The sequence below is a fragment of the Somniosus microcephalus genome, chromosome 11 (genome assembly GCF_052327205.1).
Source record: "Somniosus microcephalus isolate GS21.2 chromosome 11, FLI_Smic_1.0, whole genome shotgun sequence".
Classification (NCBI taxonomy): domain Eukaryota; kingdom Metazoa; phylum Chordata; class Chondrichthyes; order Squaliformes; family Somniosidae; genus Somniosus; species Somniosus microcephalus.
The window spans coordinates 44,827,411-44,849,424 of record NC_140997.1 but is presented as its reverse complement, the minus strand read 5'-3'; the positions used below and the strand labels follow the sequence as shown (position 1 = coordinate 44,849,424).

At 44.6% G+C, this 22,014-nt stretch overlaps 1 protein-coding gene across 1 annotated transcript in view; it reads left to right on the top strand.

Moving 5' to 3' along the window:
- LOC147110530 (uncharacterized) overlaps nucleotides 1-22,014 on the top strand; it is a 543,691-nt gene that overhangs the window by 379,276 nt on the left and 142,401 nt on the right. The window lies entirely within an intron of this gene.

Sequence of the window (22,014 nt, the reverse complement as noted above, 5' to 3'; positions counted from 1 at the left end):
GGCAGTGCTTCGATAACTTGCGTAGTTCCGTAAGATAGTCAGCGTTGCTCTCATCTTTGTGCTGGTTTCTTTTATGGAACTTGAACCTTTCTGCTATCAGCAGCGGTGTAGGGTTTAGGTGTTCCTGTAAGATATTAACAATCTCTTCAAAACTTTTCTCCATTGGTTTAGCTGGGGTAATTAAATTCCGCAATAGGCCGTACGTTCTCGCGCCCATCAAATTTAATAATACCGACGCCTTCTTTCCATCGGCCACCTCATTTGCCTTGCAGTACACTTCAATTCTTTCCACATACATGGTCCAGTCTTCTACCTCATTGTCGAAAGCAGTGATACTGCCACTCTTCGGCATCTTGAGTGATTTAAAATGGCGCCTCCCGCGCTTTTTCTTCTTCCCCAATGGAATAAAATGGCGCCTCCCGCGCTTTTCCTTCTTCCCCAATGTAATAAAATGGCGCCTCCCGCGCTTTTCCTTCTTCCCCTTGCTGCCACGCTGCTCCTAGCGTTCTACAGGATAATGGCGGCGACCCGCGGCTTCGGCGCGTATCACTTTTCCTTCCCCGCGTTCTATCCTCTCCACGCTGCCCTGTTCTTGAGCACCGACCGCGCCCTGTGCGCTCCACCCTCTCTTCCTCCCGACAACGCTGCACGGCCCATTTGCAGAGCCGCTCGATCGAGCCCGCCGCTGTCCGGAAGGGTTAGCGCACTACCTGCTACGAGCATGACTTGCTGGAACACCTCGACTGGGGAGCCAGGCCCAGCTTTCCACAGCCTCCCCTGCAACTCTCTGATGGATCCCTGGACGGTTGCCCGCAGTCGACGCCCGCCGTTCTGACTTCGACCTCCAAGAAGCTTCTCTTCAGGGAAAAGATCCCCGTGAGGTGATGCAGTACTGCAGGTGAGTTCAAACCTGCCCGTCGCCAGTGTAGTGTCCGAGTATAAATAATACACGGACTGCAGGAGAACAATAAAGCAGGTATTTACTTGAACAGAGGGTAACTTAAGACTGAAATACAGAGGCCTGCTATGGCTTTATATACAGGGGTGGTCACTGCCGGTACTGCAGTATAGAATCAGTTCTTCTCTTAAAGGCACATACACAACACTTGGGTGCTGATGCCCTGTGTCCTGTGCAGCATCAGGTGATTGCGGAGAAGGTTGGAGTGGTTGTTGGTGCTGCTGGTGTGCCCAGTGATGCTGGTGTTGGGGCTGATCGTGTTGGGATTCTGAAGAGCAAAGTGAGATTTTTTCAAGGGCACCGTTGCTGATGGAATAGATGGCAGGTGAACTTGAGATGACAGAAGCGATCTGTCAATGGTGAGAGGGGTTGCTCCAAGGAGGTGTCAGTGGATAGAAAGATTACTCCAAACACTTGCAACCTGCATAAAGCTCAATCTGTCTTCCAAATGCAGTAAGCAACAGCTTCTGAGCTTGGAAAGTGAACAGCTGTGAGATGGGAGCTTCTATAGCATATTTCAAGCTGTCAAGTAATGAAATGATACCATGGCCATTCAATTCCCACCCAGCTTAACAGACGTGATCCCCGGGGAGCAGTGTGGACCCCATTGGTGAGCTGGTAAATTCTAAAGGTGAGCTCAAAATTGTTAATCCTCTGTTAACAAGGTCATAATGACCTGAATTGCCTCCCCTGCTGCTGCCTGTCGAGTCTGCTCAGCGTTGACAGACTTGACATTTGGTGAAGGTGCTTGGCGGCGGTTTGAGAGCGGGGTCCCGACTAGCTGTCTAAAAAAACACTTTGCCACCCAACCCACCACCGATCCTGCCCGCTGACCCCCCAGAAAATTTCCCCCTCAGTGTTTTATTATAAGTCTTTCATATGGTGTATCATCTAAGACTTTCTGAACGTCTAAATAGGGAGCTCCAGTACAGTATGCACCTTATTTGTGCTCAAAGAAGTCCAGAAGATTTGTGATGCAGGATATTCTTTTAAGGGTGCATGCACACATCAACAATAGTGACACTGCAGTTGGTATGTAAATGACGAATAACACTAGCGATCTCAGATGGCATCGCACTGGAGTCTCAGGGGAGCTCCAACTCCCCAGGACCTGCCCACTTAACACCTGAACTTTAAATCACAGACCAAAGTGCAAATGTGGTCTTCTGGAGCTTGGGTTCAAGAAGGGAAGGAGAGCGAGCGAACAGCTGTGACGTGATAACATCATAGCGCAATGCAAGCTTAATACCTATTTTCCCGGCCCATGCGCCTTGGGAACTGTTCTGGGTTTCTGCCCCTTTAGACCTGTCCTGGTATTCCAGGGGCTTTCCTGTGTGGGCAAGGCATGGCTTGCTTTTACTGCTAACTGTTTTTCTTTTAAGATAGTTAGCAGTAACCAATGAACCCAATGACATTTGAGATAAATAACTTTTGAAATAAATAACATTTGAAATAAATAACATTTGAAACAATCAGTGGGTCAGTTTTTGTTCCATCATTAACTCGACAGGCCTGTGCCAGTGCCAGTGCCACATTGCCAGCTGTAAAGAATTGTGCAGGAGTAACCTGTTTTATATCACTTTGGGTTTTTTCCCTTTATTCTGCCAGGAATGCATTTTGTCCTTAATTTTTCAGGGAATTAAGGGGAGAGATAATCAGACAAAATGAAAACCAAAAAAATATATAAATGTATGTTGTAGGGTGCATATGATTCTGACAGCTGTAATGGCCATTGACCCAGAAGTGTACAGTTACAAGTGATCATCTACTTTCTAAATGTGTTAAGTGTTGAACAGGGTGCATTCATCAGCGGTTGGTCTTGCCAGTGCCGTAACTGGTTTTGTTCTGCCTTTGATGTCTTGACAAATGAAGTGATTAACCTAGGAGTATCTTGTCCATCAGCAGTTATATTGGAACGATCATACGCCTATCCTCTGGCAAAAAAAAGCATCCTGAAAAGATTCTGTGGAAGTGTCGGCATCCAGTTTTTTTTTTACAAGAGGGTATTTGACCCTGGATTCCTTAATAGACATTCCCCCCAGGGTTACCCTTATACTGCGGACATCATCTACAAAACAAACAGCTACATAGACAAAATAGACAGCTGTTACTAGAACAAAAGGGGACCAATATGAAAACATCTTTAAGACCTTTTTCTAAGAAATTCCTATATATATTGTAAAGGTTATTTAAATACTTCACAGATTTGAGACACCTCAGAAAGGCTGTCCAGTTAATTTCCTTTCCCCCCCCCCAAAAAAAAGTGTTTTGAATGTATCTGTTCATTAAATCAAAGGAGAGGAAGTCTTGTGAATTATTTGTTAAGTAACTTTACGATGAAACTTTATACATTGCTGCCTGTTTATATAATCATGATTTTAATACAAAAGTCATTTTCTGGTTCCCAAGTTCTTTAATATAGGTGCAACTGTTTTATCATGGAACGAGTCTCCTACATAAAGTAGCACATATTACACAAGTTCAGATGGCAGATTTTCTTATCCCTGCTGTTCTATCTCTTCCATTATCATTCTTCAGTCTCTCCGTCTCTCTGTCACCCTGCCCCCTCCTGTGGTGCCTTTGATTTATTTATGCCTCTTTGCTGTCCTGCAACCATCTAGGAGTTGCCCAATGCGATCAACACTGTTTATTTTTTAAGGCGCATATATCCTCACTGTATGCTTAACAGCACAGACCGTGAACTATACATTCAAGAACCTTTGGTGCCTTCGCACAAATTATATTTCTTCTGTCACCATTGTTTTGGCAGTGCAGTAAAAGCCCTGTATAAAATGGTGGATTTTAAGAATTTCACCCTCTGTCCATATTCATAGTAGAACCCCCATAAAATGAAGGGGTCCTGTGTAGTTTGGAGCACTGTGATCTTTCAGGCGACTTTTTGTTTGTAAATGGGAAAACAGTTCATTTTTACTCGGTCTTGTCTATTGAGGTCTGGCAGAAAAACCAAAAGGTTGAAGTTTGTGTCTGCTTTTGTAATTGAGCAAACCTTTGCTATATTTTCAGCAGTATGTCTCTTGTTGGCATTTGCCTTCAGGCTGTTCACTGTTACCAAAACAATCCTGCAGGAGTTACACTTTGCACTACTGAATTGGAACAAGTGTATTTTGGAACAGTGTCTTCCATCATTATTTGTAGCAAATCACAAATGTGAGTATAAAGAACCTATTTATGATTTTGCTACCAAAAATGGCCAGAAGACATCTTTCCCCGTAGAGCTTTTGTTGGTGATTTAATTACATAATGAGATGATTGAAATGCAGAGGCGTCTCTCTGAATTATGCACTTTCTTAACTCATTGTTTATTGTTCTCCAGTGAGTGATGTAGAGGTCTGAACTAAAGCGCGATCATTCTTATCTCTGTGGTTTAGGCAACTTAAACGATCTTCGGCAACAACTTACATTTTGTCAAGATTTTGATACAGCAGAACGTTCAAAAAGCAGCAATCAAATGCCTGAGCAGAAACTGTACAAAGGTTAGGGAGATCAAAGAGGTAGATTTTGAAGAGGCTTTTAGTGAGGTGCAGCTGGGATCAAGAAGAGAAGTCCAGAGAGTAGATCTGTGATGGCCGAAACCTCCGCCAGCAGGGCTGGAGTGAAGTGTTTGACAAACCTTATTTTGTTTGAGAATGAAGAACACCAAGAACGTACGTTGCAGCATTTTCACATGACACGACACGACATGACATGGCATGCAAGTGACACGATGGTTTGTTTCAATGCGATTCATGTCAAGTCATGCAGTTGTAAACAGGCAGCAAAAGGTTAACCAGGCAGTTTGTCATATTACTGAACTATTCCCATTAGAAGTGGGTGGGTTCATCCCCTGTATATTGCAAGACAAATTAAACAACGTTCGGAAAACTGCGGTTGTGATTTTTATGTCACTTTGCGCTTTGCGCATATGCACGGCTACTACAGAGTCACATTTACTGTAACTTACAAATTATGTTAAACTTGTATAGATCCTTGGTTAGACCACACAGTGTAGATTTTTGGTCTATTTTAAAAGGGATATAGAGGCACTTGAGAAGGTGCAAAAAAGATTTGCAAGGATGATTCCACCACTGAGACCGAGACCACCAGCGAGACCGAAACCAAGTCTACCACTAAGTCTACCACCACACCGGGCTGTCCATGATCTACTCATTTTGCTGCGGTATCAATGAACACAACCCTAATTCCCCAATCACCAACAGTCCCACACCTTACCTCCCTCTGTTACTGACCATCACAGCGTCCTCTTGGCCACAATCCTACAATAAAAGCCATCACAAAACAAACACTCCAAACCAAATTTATAAATCAAACCATCCAATATTGCATCCCAAAGTCAACTAATTACCCTTGTGCATTCCCTTAGTGCCAGTCTTCCATGTGCCTTTGCCTTTCCTAGTGCTCCTACGCAGTGCTACCCCAGTGGCTGGTGGAAGGCTGCTTGCTGACTTTCAGTGGGGGAAACTGCAGATGGCCTTGGAGGATGACCTCGAGCAGCTCTTGGGCCTAGTAGGTCTGGCTTTAGACTGCACCATCTCGGCATGGGTGGCAGCAGTCTGGGCTGGCTGGCTGACGGGCAAATGCAAGGGCACTGACAGAGTGGCAGGGGTGGGAGGACAAAGGCTGTCATCCTGAGAGAGGACAGCAGATTTGTGCTCCACAGAGCCACTGCCACTCCCCCAGGGCGGCCCCTCAACAATCCTAGTAATCTGTTGGATGGCAGATTGCTGGACTGCTGTGACACTCTGCAAGCCCCTTTCAACACTGGTAACCGCAGCCATGATGGGAGCAGATTGTACTTACGTGGCAACAAGCTGAGCTTGCATGAATTCAGTCTCAGCTTCCACTGCAGCACTCAGAAGTTGGGTCGCGAACCCGGCCAACCTCCACTTGTGGGGCAGTAGTTAAAGGGAAGGTGCGGCCGCGACTCACGCCACTATTTTCTTTTTTTGGCCGACCTCCAGGTCGGCCCTCCGTGGTATGCCGTGGCGTGGTCCTGGCTGCCATCGCGCAGCCCGGCACTGCGTCTCGGCGCCGGGCTGCTGCCATGGCACCACGCTGCCCAGGTGGCCTAGTTGGGGCCATCAGAGGCCCTGCAGATTGTGCAGTGGCCCTCCCTTTTAACTAAAAAGGAGCGGCATTGAAACGTGGCGGAGCTTCCACGGAGCTCTGCCGATCGCACCCCAACATCGCCTCGGTTACCGTCCCACCAGGAAGTGGAGCGCCTAACATTGCCGCCCCACCAGGAAGTGGAGCGCCTAACATTGCCGCCCCACCAGGAAGTGGAGCGCCTGACATTGCGCTCCACTTCCTGGGCGAGGCAGTAAGGCAAATTTCACGGCCGGGGCAGGACTTCCTCGCCGGGCATAGGTTGTCCCGCCTCGCCAGCGTTACCTCCCCGAAACGGGGCGCTTCCGAATTTCGCACCCTTTGTATTGAGCGCAACAGATTATAGTAACAAAAACTAATGATACGTTAAAATTAATATATACAGAAATCAGTAGATCATTTTCTCTGCAGTCATAAATTATTTGTGCCACTTTTATTTTTCTGGGTTTAGCTGTGGACTACCTGCTCGCACAGTACAAGCGGCTCTGATGGCCTGTTCACATTCCAGCAGATAACCTCAGAGCGGATAGCTCCCAGGTTCACTCCAGGATTGGAGAGCTGCTCCATTCTGGCAGCAGCAAAACCCAATCCTACTTCCTGGGCTCGAATGTGAAAACAGTTGATGTTACTGCATTTTAACAATGGGGCTTGCGGTCGTTACCCCTTAAATAAACCAGCCTGCAAATAGGGGAGGGCATGGCGCAGTACTGAACACAGCCTCCACCAGTAAGTGGGAAGGACTAACCGCATTCTGGAACAGGTACAGGCGGACACGTCAATTTGTATTCAAAAAGCCAACAATAAAGATCTGTCTTGACGATACCAGTCTGTCCCTTAGGACAGGTAGGGGGTAAAATTGAACATGGGCAGGTGACACTAAGCAAATGCGATAGCATTGGTCGTCTGTTATAGGCTCCGCACCATATTCACTTCCATTGACTTTCATTGAGCTGAAGATCAGGCATGCTGTATAATCATAATCATAATCATAATCAACTTTATTGTCATTGTTAGTGCACAGTGCAGTACAACGAAATGTAGGCTTGCGGCTCCCGAGAGTGTACATTTAGATTAAGACATTTAAACATTCAACATTCATTTGGCTTGTAATACATTAACATAAACATAGCCATAATAAAGTGCATTGGCAGATGTGCAGGCTTTAGAGTTTATTTGTGGAGTTCAGTAGGATGACAGCCCTGGGAAAGAAGCTGTTCCTGAATCTGGTCGTTCGGGTGCGAATGCATCTGTAGCGTCTCCCAGATGGCAGGAGGGCGAACAGACTGTGGCTGGGGTGGGTAGGGTCTTTGATGATGACCTCCGTAAACAGCGTTTCTGGTATATGTGCTCTATGGTCGGTAGCCAGGTGCCGGTAATGCGTTGGGCAGTTTTGACTACCCGCTGCAGGGTTTTCCGGTCATAGTAGCTACAGCTGCCATACCATACTGTGATACAATTCGTCAGGATGCTCTCTATTGTGCAGCGGTAAAAGTTAGAGAGGATCAGGGGTGACAGGTTACATCCCTTCAGCCTCCTTAGGAAATATAGGTGCTGCTGGGCCTTCTTCACCAGAGAGGAGGTATTGAGGGACCAGGAGAGGTCTTCCGTGATGTTGACTCCGAGGAACTTAAAGCTGTCCACCCTTTCCACCACAGCCCCATGGATGTGGATGGGGGTGTGACTTCCGCCTTTAGACTTCCTGAAGTCCACAATGATTTCTTTGGTTTTCTTGATGTTAAGGGCCAGGTTGTTATCGGCGCACCACTTCACGAGATGCTGGACCTCCTCCCTGTAGGCTGACTCATCGTTGTTGGTGATCTGGCCTACTACCGTGGTATCATCCGCAAACTTGATGATGGTGTTGGAACCATGAACAGCCACACAGTCGTGGGTGAAGAGGGAGTAGAGGAGGGGGCTCAGCACACATCCTTGTGGGGCCCCCGTGTTCAGGGTCAACCAATGCGATTCTGTCTGTTTTGCATTGCCGCCTGTGTCCAATTTCACGCTGTGCAATCGTTCTTTGCTGGTAAACAGTTTGCCCCTGAACTTCACCCAGCACTATTAGGGGAAACATGAGTGTGGAGATTTCAGACCTCCATTTGTATGAAATTTAGAATGCTGCGCTCACACCAGAAAAGCCGTAGAGGAAGTTTGTGTGCAGTGCTCTTTAGGAGCAAAGGATTACTGCCCATTTTCCCTCTGCATTGCACCCGGTATTTAGACACTGTTTGGGAGCAGGACAGAGGTCCCTCATCTTTAGTGTGGCGACAAAGCAGAAGCTGGTTTGCTGTGACTCAAAAGAAATGGCGCATGTAATGCAACCTTTTGGATGCCATACTGATGGACACCGAATGTAATGTTGGACATGGGCATCATGATGCAAGAGGTTAAAGTAGAAAAGATTATCACTTATCAAACAATGCTTTCAACCTATCCCTCTGTCAATATGAGTCAATGTTTTAGTCTCTTACTTGTCCACTTCATTGTATTTGCTACAATTAAAGGCAGGCTTTTAAATCACCAAAATGTCTTTGTTTATAGAAGATATCCCTCCATTTGTTCTGAAAGTATACAATATATCACACGCCCTTTGCCCTTAATTATCATTACAGATTAACCAGGATAACACTCAAATAATACATTTTTTAAGTTTCTTTTGTAGATCAAAAGTTAATACAGTTTTAAAAGTTACCCATCAATGAAGGGTTCACTAATGAATGATCACCAGGAAACATAAAGTTCCTGCAATAAAACTGGTGTGAAGTGTTCAAAAAATATTTCCAGAATAGTGTATCATTTGTAAAAATATAATTTGCCCGAGCAACAATCAGAAATGTAAGACTTGAGGTAATTTGTTCTGAAGCAGTGTATTAATGTACCATTAACTTGAATGATCCAGCTGTGAAAAATTACTTGTTACTGTAATTTGAGCAGAAAAGGAAATTTGACCTCTGCGGGGAGCCCCCTCTAAAATTAGTGGAACATTAGCAATTATTATTACTTTGAATGTTTTTTTTGCAAGAGTTGTAGTTAAGTTAAGTGAAATAACTAGCAGCCAGGACATAGAGAACCAATTAAACACAACAGAGGAAAGCAACCATCAGAGTGAAGTTTAGGGAGCTCCCACTAAACGCAATGTCTGAGACCTGTTGCTTCACTCACTGGCTTAGTAATTGCTTATTTTTGTAGGTGGGGCATCCCTCTGTGTGGCTCCCTTGACAGTCTTTAAAACATCTGTTCTTACAAACTACAGCAAAAGATGAAATTCAATATATTTGTTACAAAAAAAATATGCAGAGTTGGAAGAGGAAGCAGGGTCACGCCTTAATTAAGATAGTTGCTGTGATGAATTTAGCATCACGAATATGAAAATTAGGAAGCTATATTAAAATTTCATAAACGTTCATCATTAACGAGAAGTGCAGCCGCTGAAAGGAAGCAAACCTGCTGAAAAGTTTCACATCACATTTTGTTGGTATCGGTGGGGTTTAGTTTTTGTCCCAGAACAACTTTTTATCGGAGACTTTGCTATTTTTCCTGTATTTTTCTGCATGGTAGCCCTTCAAGGTGCCATTTTATCTAAATTAACATTCATGGGGAACTTTTAAAACAGTTTTGTAAATATGGTTATCTGGCATTTTTAATCGAGTAATTATGGATTGATTAGTTAATTTTCAAAACCTGTCGACCTCGCCCTCCAATTCAATAACATGCTGCTTTTTGGCAAACTGAAAATGTTGCTGCCGTTACTGTAAGTACTAATGACAAGAAGTCACATTAAATTGATAGAAAGTTTGACATTAAAAGGAAATCTATTTCAGAGTGCTGTGTATCGTATTACGCACAGAGGCCCATACTTGCACGAGTGCACCAGTCTGACGAGTCATAAATCACTTTTACTTCCAATACCACACAGTTCATCTGTGTAATTAGTTATACAAAAACCATATGGGACCTGTACTGAAAATGGCTTTCCTCCCAGAATTGGGCTTTATCATTCACTGTAGCTCGCTACAATTTTGGGACCATCTTTCCCTCTTAATGAGCTTTTATTTTAATCGTCCCCAGTTCCTGTTCCCATGACTTTGATTGTGCTTCCTCAGTTCAGTTGTAATTGCTGATGTTCAAAAGTTTCTATTAACTGGTTTATTAGAGTCCTTTGTAGATTTATAGTCTGCATGTCTTCAGGCATGGGCATGCATGCACACACAAAGTACACACAAGATCCAGATTGATCTTTGCCAATGCTGCTCATTCCACTGGTTCACTTTCTTCTTCACTACTAGTGATTGACCGGTGTACATTTCTGTAATCCACTTTAAACTACCCTATTTGCAAAAATGAATAACATTTTCCCAAATAAATTCAATTTTAAAGCACACTTAAGATCCCCTCAAAATAAAAGGAACAGAAGAAAAATAGTGATAATTCTACTGTTTGTGACACCAGCATTATTTGAAATGATTAGCCTTATTTGCTCTGTACATCTGACTGAGCTATGTAGTAAGAAACCTCAACTGTGACTATTCTGTAATGGTGCAGTTATATATTGGTAAATCGACATTGAAAAATTGACGTATCTTGATATTCTAACACAAGGTAAAAATTCAATAGAATCCAATTAAGAGTCCGAATCCATTTGTACAATGCAGTGCAGTCAAGTATATTTTAAGAGATCGAACTGATTGAAGCAGAATGCTTCATAGTAAGAAAGAGACAAAAAATAAGGGTTGAGAAAATATTGTAATGATCTGTGGAGCTCAGATCAATTAATTACTTTAAAAATAGAGGACAAGCGTGCATTCCAAAATGTTTTATATCATACTTAATACTTCAAAATGAACCTGCACACACTGCAACTTCAAAACATAGCCCAGTTAATGGCCCGTATTTTCCGATGCCTACAGGTGGGTATGGGCTGTGTACACACCCGTAGGGACATCGGAAATGGCGGTTTCAGGCATGCGAAGCGCACGCGCTGAAAACCGGCATTTCCGATCTGTCAAGAATGCTCTTGATAGATCGGACGCCTGCCCCGGAGAAGGGCCTCTGCGGGGGGAGAGTTCCGCTTTCTGCAGGGGGAGAGTTCCGCTTTCTGCAGAACCTCCATCCGCTGAAATCCCTTAGAAACCTTGGCCTAGAAATTGGCCTGAGGCGCCCAAGCGGCGCAAAGTTCGCCTGGGCGCTGGAATTTGCGCCGCGATCGCCGCAAATTCAGTTGAAGTGCCCCTAGAGGGAGACGGGGCGCGGCTCGAGGCGCTCCGCGTCCCTCTTAGGGCGCTGAAAGTGAATTTCGCAGCGCTACGTGCCGCAGCACCACACGCTGCGGCACGGCACGCTGCGGTACTGCAGGCCTTCCTCCCACTGTTAAGGGGGAGGGGCCTGCAACAGCGCGAGCCCCGATCGCGAGTGCCGGCAAAAGAGCCCGGCACCAAGGAGAAGTGCCGGGCTCTCGGGAAACAGCCGGCAATGCTGGGGGGGGACCAGGAGGCCGGGGACGGAGGTGCTGGCAGGCGGCCGCCGAAAAAGCGGCCGCCCCGCACCTCCACCTTAACTTGCGCCTCTGCCGGCGCAGCAAGGCCCCGTGAACCGGGCGCAGGTAGCGAACGGCGCTACAGCAGCGTTCGCTACCAAATATCGCGATCAGGGCGCGAATGGGGCGCTGCGCACACCGACGACGTCATCGGTGGCGGTGCAGCGCAAAAGGCTAACGCCACCATTAGCGCCCCTGCTGAATATCGCGGGAGGCGCAGCCAGTGGCGCTACAGCCACTGACTGCCTCTTTAGGCGCTAACAGGTGGCGCTACTCACCCAATTTCTCCCCCCTTATGTGTAAGGCCTGCTTTTACCAGCATAAGAGTTGAAAAAAGTAAAAAAAAAAAAAATTCACTCATTTATAATTTTAAAATACTTTTAAAAAAGGTAAGTTTATTTTTAACCCTGTAAAAAACTTTAATTATTTTTTTCAAAAAATTTAATTTTGGTTTTAAATATTTAATTTAATGTAATTTCAACTCATTTTAAAAATGTGATGGTTTTTTAAAATTTATTTAATGTTTTAGTGTCTTTTTGGGGTGACCTCCATTCATATATTTGACGGGTCTATCTGTCAAAAGTATGAAGGGAGATTCCCTTCTATTGGCTGGCCTGGCCCACATGGTCCCAGGGATGCTTGTGAACTGCATGCGCCCCTATGATACGTGGGTCCTGCGCACTTCGACTGTGGAGAGGCCCAGGACCTCGGGAGCCCTCAGGTAAGTTCGTAGATTTTTTCCCGATAGGAGGCCTCCGCACGCAGGAAGCCTCCTATCGGAAATGACAGGCCATTGTATTCATCAATCGTAAATGGGAAAAATTGTTCAGCAACTAAGTAGTGCAAATATAATCTTGGAGATCCGTACATTCAGATGGACTTCAGTAAGAAAATATCTTTATTATTCTACCAAGCCACAATATGCCCTAAAGCCCCAACGTGGTTGAAGGCCCTATCTAGGAAATGCTTTCTCTTCATAAATGGGAAGGTTGTTTGCTATCTATGAAAATCCGCATTTACTAATTATATTCCTCCTTCTGTAATGAATTAGGCTAAAATGTCAAACAGTTATATTGTCTGTCAATCCCTAAATTCTTCTGCATTTTTAACACTGCGCAAATCTTTCTTTGCTATTTTAGGTGCGAGGTCTTGGATGTCACAAGCATTTAATGATTGGGTACTTCCACTGACATGGCAGGGCTTGTTGCTGCCCTTTAGTGAACTCAGTTCAGAAACCCATTGTCTATGTTCTGATTTTGTTCCTGTTTGAAGGATCCACTGAGAATTGTAAATGTGGTGACGTGCTGCTGGTGGACACTGAAGCTCTGCCAACCATTGCACCCTTACCCTGTTGCCAGTTCTTTCAGCTAAATAAGCTGTTAAAAGCCGTGGCTTAAAGTTTAATTGAAAAGTACAAAGATATACGTTGGGATAGCTGGTATGTTGCGTAAACATTGGTAACAGCTTACAATTCGGGGTTCAGGATAATTTGACAGTGGTCTCTGAAGTTTGGCTGGGTCAGGGGTTCAAGTGTTTGTAGAGTTGGGGCATTGTTCATTGTGGAGCATCAGGAGGTGGTTATTAGTTTGTGGTTCCACTCTAACTTTCTTATGGAGCAGTCTGGTCTGACTGGCATATGTCTCAAGATGTTTCACACACTTGTTGGGTGAATTGTGCATCGTCTTGTAGCTGGCAGTGACAGTCGTGCTAACTGTGCATGTTGCAGAGAGGAATTGCTTCCCAGCAGGCAAAGGTTCAGATCTACATTGAAAGTAAGGCCTGTTATGCTTTCTAGGTTGTTGCCCAGAATTGCTGAATGAAGGAGCTGGACCAAAAAGTGTGTCGCAATATACCTCTCGGGCTGCAGCCTCTCACTTTTCCTCCCAAGGGCAGTGGAATGCCTTCATCAGTGATGTGTTTGATATCATAAGGACTGTAATGCACTTTTTTGCTTATTGTGCTTTTTCCAATTCACCTGGGATCTATTTTATTCGCCTCTCCGTCTTGAACAACGGTCTAACCTGTGGGGTATGTCTATTTTGGCTTTGCAGAGCTCAAGGTGGGGTCTCAGAGGTATCGACTGGAAGATACAGGAGTAATTTGTCCTAGTAATGTATGTCAGTATCTGGGGGTCCAGATGGATGGCAACTGCAGCCTGGACACAGTCCTTCAGAACTATGCTTAGAAGGGGCACGATGATGTCCCTCATCTTTAATGGCCACCAAGCCCCAATGCCTGTGGTGAATAAGATGTATCCAAATAGTTCTCCTTTGTGATTCAGAACTCCTAGGAATGCAATGCAATGGAATGGTTTCCTCCGGCCCATGTATCAGTCCCTCATTCGAGGATCTGGATGAAACAGCGGTGGGAGTTAACTGAGCCTTGACTCTGCCTCCCTGTGCCTAATCTCTTTGGACTTGGGCAAACAGGGTGGGTCTCTCCGAGGGCAAACAGAAGATCTACCTGTGGATTCCTTAGTTATCCTAGTGTTAGGTTTACTTGTACATCAGACACCAAGCTGATGAAAAGAAAATCTTGTTTGATTTCCTGTCTTTTCTTGCTGTTTCTATGATTTTTTTTTAGAAGTATTCCCCTGAGAAACATTGTTCACCAAACATCTACTTTTAATCTGTTTACCTTTGTTTGCAACTGCAGAGTATGCTGCTGACGGATGGTGTGCTTATCTCCACTCTTGCTCACGGGCTTCTGGTGAGCGCCACAGGGGATATGAGGGGTTTTTGGGCACCATAATTGCATAAACTGTTTTACAGATATTTGATTTCCACTACAGAAATGTAATACACTTCTAACATATGGCTCAGAAATTATTTATTTTTACAGATAGACTCTATATTAAGAGAAAGAGGATGGCTAAGAGTAATGTGGGCCCCTTAATGACAGACGCATGTGATTTTGTAATTGGAAATCAGGAAATTAGAAGACTTACTAAATAGCTACTTTGTATCAGTCTTCACAGTAGAGGATGAGGATAAAGTACCAGAGATACTAGGAAAACTAAAAATTAATCATGGGGAGGAACTAACCAAATTCCATATAAGTGTAAAAAAATGGTGATGGAGAAACTAATGAGATTAAAGATAGACCAATCTCTAGGACCCGATGGTTTCCATCCAGTGAAATTCCAGAGGAAATTGTTGATGCGATAGTCATGATCTTCCAAAATTCTCTTGATTCAGGAATTGTCCCATTGGATTAGAAAACTGCCAATATCCCTCCATTATTTAAGAAGGGTAGGAGAGATAAACTAGGAAATTATAGGCCTAGTAATCTAATGTCAGTTGTGGGGAAGTTACTAGAATCTGTTATTAGTGACTGAGCATTTGGACAAATATGAGCTAATCAGAGAGAGAGCCAGCATGGATTTGTAAACGGTAAGTGATGTCCAATGAGCCTAATGGAATTTTTTGAGGAGGTAACTAACATGGTATGTAAAGGAGTGTCTATGGATGTTATTTATATGGGCTTCCAGAGGTGTTCAACAAGGTTCCACATAAGAGACTGTTCACAAAAATGAGAGCACATGGAATTGGAGGCAACCTATTGGCTTGGATAGGAAATTGGTTAAGAGACAGGAGACAGAGAGTAGGGATAATGGGTATGTACTCAAATTGCAGGATGTGATCAATGGTGTCCTCCAGGAATCTGTACTGGGGCCGCAGCTTTTCACTACATTTATAAATGACTTGGATGAAGGAATGGAGAGCTTTCCACCCAATCACAGACCTTCCCTTTTGTTCTTACCTCCCTTCCCCACTTTCCCTGCCTCTGTACTTGCTTAAAACCTGGCACATTGTTAACCTTTTCCAGTTCTGACGAAAGGTCATCGAACTGAAACGTTAACTCTGTGTCTCTCTCCACAGATGCTGCCTGACCTGCTGAGTATTCCCAGCAACGTATATTTTTATTTCAGATTTCCAGCATCCACAGTATTTTGCTTTTGCCATTTATCGAAGTTCGCTGATGACATTAAGTTAGGTGGCACAGTAAATAATGCAGATGGGAGCAGAAAGTTGCAAAGGGACACTGATAGATTAGGTCAGTGGGCAAAACTGTGGCAGATGGAGTTCAATGCGGGGAAAGGTAAGGTCATCCATCTCGGACCCAAGAAAGATAAGGGCCCAGAAATTCAGGTCTCCACGGGTGAGTACGCACGGGGTACTCACCCGTAGGCCCAATGGAAGTGCTGGTTTCCTGCATGCACTGCGCATGCGTGGGAAACCGGCACTTGCGTTCTCCTGAAAGCAGGGGTTAAGAGGTCGAACGCGTGCGCAGGAGAGGCTGCGCATGTGCATCGAACTTCCGTTTTTTTTTACAGGTTTTCCCGGGAGGGTGAGTCTCCAGAATTTACACATTTAAAAAGCAGGCGTAAGGCCTGCTTTTTACAAGGTAAGTGGTGAATTAATTAAAATTAAAACATTTTTTCCACAGGTTTATTATTTTTAAATACTTTAAAGCAAGGTAAGTTTATTTTTAGCCCCGTTAGAAAATAAAATTCTTAAAGTGCATCCAGGAGAGCTTTTTGAGCCAGCATGTAGAAAGTCCTACAAGAGAGGGGGCGGTACTGGACCTAATTCTAGGGAATGTGGCCGGGCAAGTGGTAGAAGTGTTAGTAGGTGAGCACTTTGGTGACAGTGACCATAATTCGGTGAGATTTAAGGTAGTCATGGAAAAGGACAAGGATGGACCGGAAATAAAGGTTCTAAATTGGGGGAAGGCCGATTTTAATATGATAAGGCAGGATCTGGCCAATGTGGACTGGGATCAGCTACTTGAAGGAAAATCCACATCGGAGCAATGGGAGTCTTTCAGAAAGGAAATTGAGAGAGTACAATGGCAACATGTTCCCGTAAAGGTCAAGGGTGGGACCAACAAGCCCAGGGAACCTTGGATGTCAAGGGATATACGAGAATGGATTAGGAAAAAAAGGGGGGCTTTTGGCAGATACAAAGGACTAAAGACAGAGGAAGCCTTAGAGGAGTATAAAAAGTGCAGGGGGGGTACTTAATAAGAAATTAGGAGAGCAAGGAGGGGCCATGAAGTAACACTGGCGAGCAAAATAAAGGAAAATCCTAAGGTGTTTTATAAGTATATTAAGGGCAAGAGGATAACTAGGGAAAGAGTAGGGCCCATTAGGGACCAAAGTGGCAAACTGTGTGTAGAGCCAGAGGATGTAGGTGGGGTTTTAAATGAATTTTTTGCATCTGTGTTCACTATGGAGAAGGACGATGTAGACATAGAAATCGGGCAGGGGGACTATGATATACTTGAACATATTAGCATCGAGAGGGAGGAGGTACTAGCGGTTTTAGCAGGCTTAAAAGTGGATAAATCCCCAGGCCCGGACGAGATGTATCCCAGGCTACTATGTGAGGCAAAGGAGGAGATTGCAGGGGCTCTGGCACAAATTTTCAGAACCTCTCCGGCCACAGGGGATGTGCCAGAGGACTGGAGAACAGCTAACGTAGTACCATTATTCAAGAAGGGTAGTAGGGATAAACCAGGGAATTACAGGCCAGTGAGCCTAACATCAGTGGTAGGGAAATTATTGGAAAAAATTCTGAGGGACAGAATTGGTCCCCACTTGGAGAGGCAGGGATTAATTAGGGATAGCCAGCATGGCTTTGTCAAGGGAAGATCATGTCTGACCAATTTGATTGAATTTTTCGAGGGGGTGACTAGGTGTGTGGATGAGGGTAGTGCAGTGGATGTGGTTTACATGGATTTCAGTAAGGCTTTTGATAAAGTCCCGCATAGGAGACTGGTCAGGAAGGTAAGAGCCCATGGGATCCAGGGTGCCTTGGCACATTGGATCCAAAACTGGCTTAGTGGCAGAGGGTGATGGTGGAAGGTTGCTTTTGTGACTGGAAGCCTGTGTCCAGTGGGGTACCGCAGAGATCGGTGCTGGGTCCCTTGCTGTTTGTGGTCTACATTAATGATTTGGATGTGAATGAATAAGGTATGATCAGTAAGTTCGCAGATGACACGAAAATTGGTGGGGTGGTAAATAGCGAGGCGGGAAGCCTCAGGCTACAGGACGATATAGATGGGTTGGTCAGATGGGCGGAACAGTGGCAAATGGAATTTAACCCTGAAAAGTGTGAGGTGATGCATTTTGGACGGACTAACAAGGCAAGGGAATACACAATGAATGGTAAGACCCTAGGAAAGACAGAGGATCAGAGGGACCTTGGTGTGCATGTATATAGATCCCTGAAGGCAGCAGAACAGGTGGATAAGGTGGTTAAAAAGGCATATGGGATACTTGCCTTCATTAGCCGAGGCATAGAATATAAGAGCAAGGAGGTTATGATGGAGCTGTACAAAACGCTGGTAAGGCCACAGCTGGAGTACTGTGTGCAGTTCTGGTCGCCACACTATAGGAAGGATGTGATTGCTTTGGAGAGGGTGCAGAGGAGATTCACCAGGATGTTACCTGGGCTGGAGAGCTTCAGCTATGAAGAAAGACTGGACAGGCTGGGGTTGTTTTCCTTGGAGCAGAGAAGGCTGAGGGGGGACCTGATTGAGGTATACAAAATTATGAGGGGCATAGATAGGGTGGATAGAAATGAACTTTTCCCCTTAGTAGAGGGGTCACTAACAAGGGGGCATAGATTCAAGGTAAGGGGCAGGAGGTTTAGAGGGGATTTGAGGAAAAACTTTTTCACCCAGAGGGCGGTTGGAATCTGGAACTCACTGCCTGAAAGGGTGGTAGAGGCAGCAACCCTCACAACATTCAAGAAGCATTTGGATGAGCACTTGAAATGCCATAGCATACAAGGCTACGGACCAAATGCTGGAAAATGGGATTAGATTAGACAGGGCTTGATGGCCGGCGCGGACGCGATGGGCCGAAGGGCCTCTTTCTGTGCTGTATAACTCTATGACTCTATTGTTTAAAATAGTTATTTCATGTAATTTATAGTTTATTTAAAAAATGTGATGTTTTTTAAAATTTATTTGAAGATTTAGTGATGTTTTGGTGCCCGTAGTATTTCTAAGTTTTGACAGCTCTTCCTGTCAAACTTATGAATGGAGCATTCCCTGCTCCGATTGACTCCCCATGGCACACGTGATCCCAGGGGACGTATCGAACTAACTGCACCCCTGGGATATGCAAGCACTGCGCGCCGGCAGCTGGAGCAGGCCCAGGATCAGAATTCCACGGGGGCTCACATCTCAACGGCCGGCGCGCAAGGTAAGTGTAGGTCGGGGGCTTGCACCCGCGGGAAGCCCCCGACCCGAATTTCTGGGCCAGTATTTTCTAAATGGCAAGAAGCTAGGAACTGTGGATGAGCAGAGAGATTTAGAGGTCCAAAGCACAGAAATCAGTAAAAGCTTGTGGACAGGTACAAACAATAATTAAAAAGGCTTATGGAATATTTGCCTTTATCTCAAATGGGCTGGAATACAATATGGTGGAAGTTATGTTAGAGCTGCACAGAGCTCTGGTTGGACCCCATCTGGAGCACTACATTCAGTTCTGGGCATCGCCAGAATGATAACCAGGGCTAAAAGGATTAAATTATTAGGGCAGGTTGCAAAAACTAGGCTTGTATTCCCTTGAATATAGAAGATTAAGGGGTAATCTAATTGGGGTGTTTAAGTTGATTAAAGGGGTTGACAGGGTAGATAGAGAGAAACTATTGCCTGTGGTGGGAGAGTCCAGAACAAGGGGGCATAACCTTAAAATTAGAGCTAGGCCGTTCAGCGGTGATGTCAGGAAGCGCTTCTTCACACAAAGGGTAGTGGAAATCTGGAACTTTCTCCCCCCAAAAAGCTATTCAGGCTGGGGGTCAATTGAAAATTTCAAATCTGAGATTGACGGATTTTTGTTCGGCAAGGGTATTAAGGGTTACAGAACCAAGGCTCAAGGGGCTGAATAGCCTACTCCTGGTCCGATATTCCTATGACTCCGACAGTCAATTAAATGTTTTCCAGAATTCTCTCTGCCTTCCCTGTCTTCGTGTCACTCTACCGCGCCTGTGGCCGCAGAAAAGGAGACAACAGACTTCAGGTGCCCTGTGGGCCATAAATTAAAAACAATTGACTTACTCCTTTCATCTCCAAGCATCGAGTAAGGTGGCTCACTGTCTCGCTCAGTGGCGGCCTGGTTAGATGTTAATGGTTGGAGGCCTACAGTAGGGTATTTACTGCAGACTTAAGACCTATGGCCCTGTCAGGTACAATTTTTGATGTGGTTTCAATGACAGACAGGTCTAGGCACAGAATCAAGTTAATACATTATAATAAACATTTATGTCCCTAGAATTTGGAGGGCGGTGAGGTTTAGTGTACATTAAGCACAGTTTCAAAGGGTGTCACAATGGTGTTCTACAGAGTGGGAATTGAGTTCAGGCAACTCCAACATGCAGCTGTAGTTTGTTCAGTCCACCCACGTGCAACATGGTGGTCCTGGCAGGGCAGCAGGAAATTAAGAATATTATTATTGTTATTTTGTTAATATATTCCCGTTTGGGAGATTGTGGGTGGTAGAATTGCAATGTTAGTGATTTTGGCGACAGCAGTGTCAACGTGCTTCGTTAATGTATTGCAGTACAGCTTGCTTTAAATGTCTCTACTAAACAATTAGATGCTACAAGAGCTGTAAAATGAGAATAGAACGTAGAGCTGCACTGTTGGCACTGAAGGTAATAAACGGCAGTTAGAACATGTCTGGACATCATCCCTGCTGCTGTTTGAAAGCACTAACCAAGAAAGGGCAATTCCTTCTAACGTCATCATTTTTAAGTTCCAAACCTAGAAATACTTTGGTTTCCATCCTTATTTGGAATGCCCCATTATAATATCCTTCAGTAGCGGAAAATTGTTCAACATAAATAAAACAACAGCAACTTGCATTTAAGTAGCACCTTTAAATTAGTAAAACATCCCAAGGCGCTTCACAAGAGCGTAAAACAGATATTAGAACAGGGCGGTATGTTTTAAGAAGCATCTTAAAAGAGGAGAGAGAGATCGAGCGGTTCAGAGAGGGAATTCCAGACTAAAACCAGTGTTGCCAACAAATGTTAACTTTTCCTTTAGCAGTATCATACAGTTTTCTTTTGCTATAACAGTACTCCTCCTACAAGTTTCCTTGCCCACCCCTACATAGAATTCAGGCAAGTGTTCTGCTCTACACCTTTCTTCACTCTTCAGTATACTGTAAGTGTTACTCACTCACCAATTTTCTTTTTGCCCCCCCACCCCCGTCCTCCCTGTGATCCACGTGTCTTGCCTTCCCTCAATACTTTTCCTGATTATTTTCCATTTTAGCAAAACATACTTTCTCATGTTGCTTCAATTGAGTTTTTAAAGAATTAAAACAAGAATTTATTCAGATTTATTGATTTTCTCCACCAAAACTTCTCCGCTTCCTTACTGGCATACAGTACAACAGTCAGTGGCCACCTTCCAGTACCTCAAGTGGGTAATATTTACATGTGAATCTTGATAAGGATATTTGACATGGGGGTGAGGGGAGGGCATCACAGCTGAACTCGATCTTGTTCTCACCCAAAGTAGAAGACAGGCACACTGCTGCCGGGTCACTGGATAGGGATCGGGAGCAGGAACCCTGGCTGATTTTTCCCTCACTAGCCCAGTTGTGTGAAAGCCAATTGGAGCACCCCTACCACCATGCCAGCTGAGGTGAGTGAACTCCGTATAGACCAAGAATCGAACCCTGGATCTCCCTGACCTATATGACTCTGCTATCATGGAGGAATCGAAACAAACTCTTATCGAAACAAACCCTTGGGGAGGGGGGGGGGGTAAAAATCCCAATGCACCTGCTATTGGGGCAAGCTGGGAGAGCACATTCACCAAAGTTGCACACTCCCAGATCATGATTTTTTTTTTTCTCCATTGAAGTTAATGGAGGGAAAATGTGATATGAGCTTGGTGGAGCAGGCTCGAGGGGCTGAATGGCCGACTCCTGTTCCTGCGTTCCCAACATGAGCCAGCACGAGGCGCATGGGATTTGTTATCTCCTTGTGACAAAACATTACCTTAAAATAAATTCCACCGATCCACTGTTTTCTAATCTAACCCTCTAATCTGCTTCTTCTGCAAATTCTAACTCCTACTTACTGTGTCTTTAACCAGTTTGCAACAACAAATGTTATATTCCCTTTGTGTTGTTGCTAAATGCTGTACGATGCCAGCTGTATTTACTCTTTCGAGCCAATGTAGTTTTGAAGTTGCATCATGAGTCTTGGTCTGTTAGTAATTATAAAACCGCATTGGAGATGATGCTGTGTTCCATTTAGTTTTAACAACAAGAAGTAAATCCTAAAGATACAAGGCATGTACATTATTTCTCACTATAAACCGTCATATCGCATCAGTTTAATGCATAAGGGACACTATCAGTTTAGTT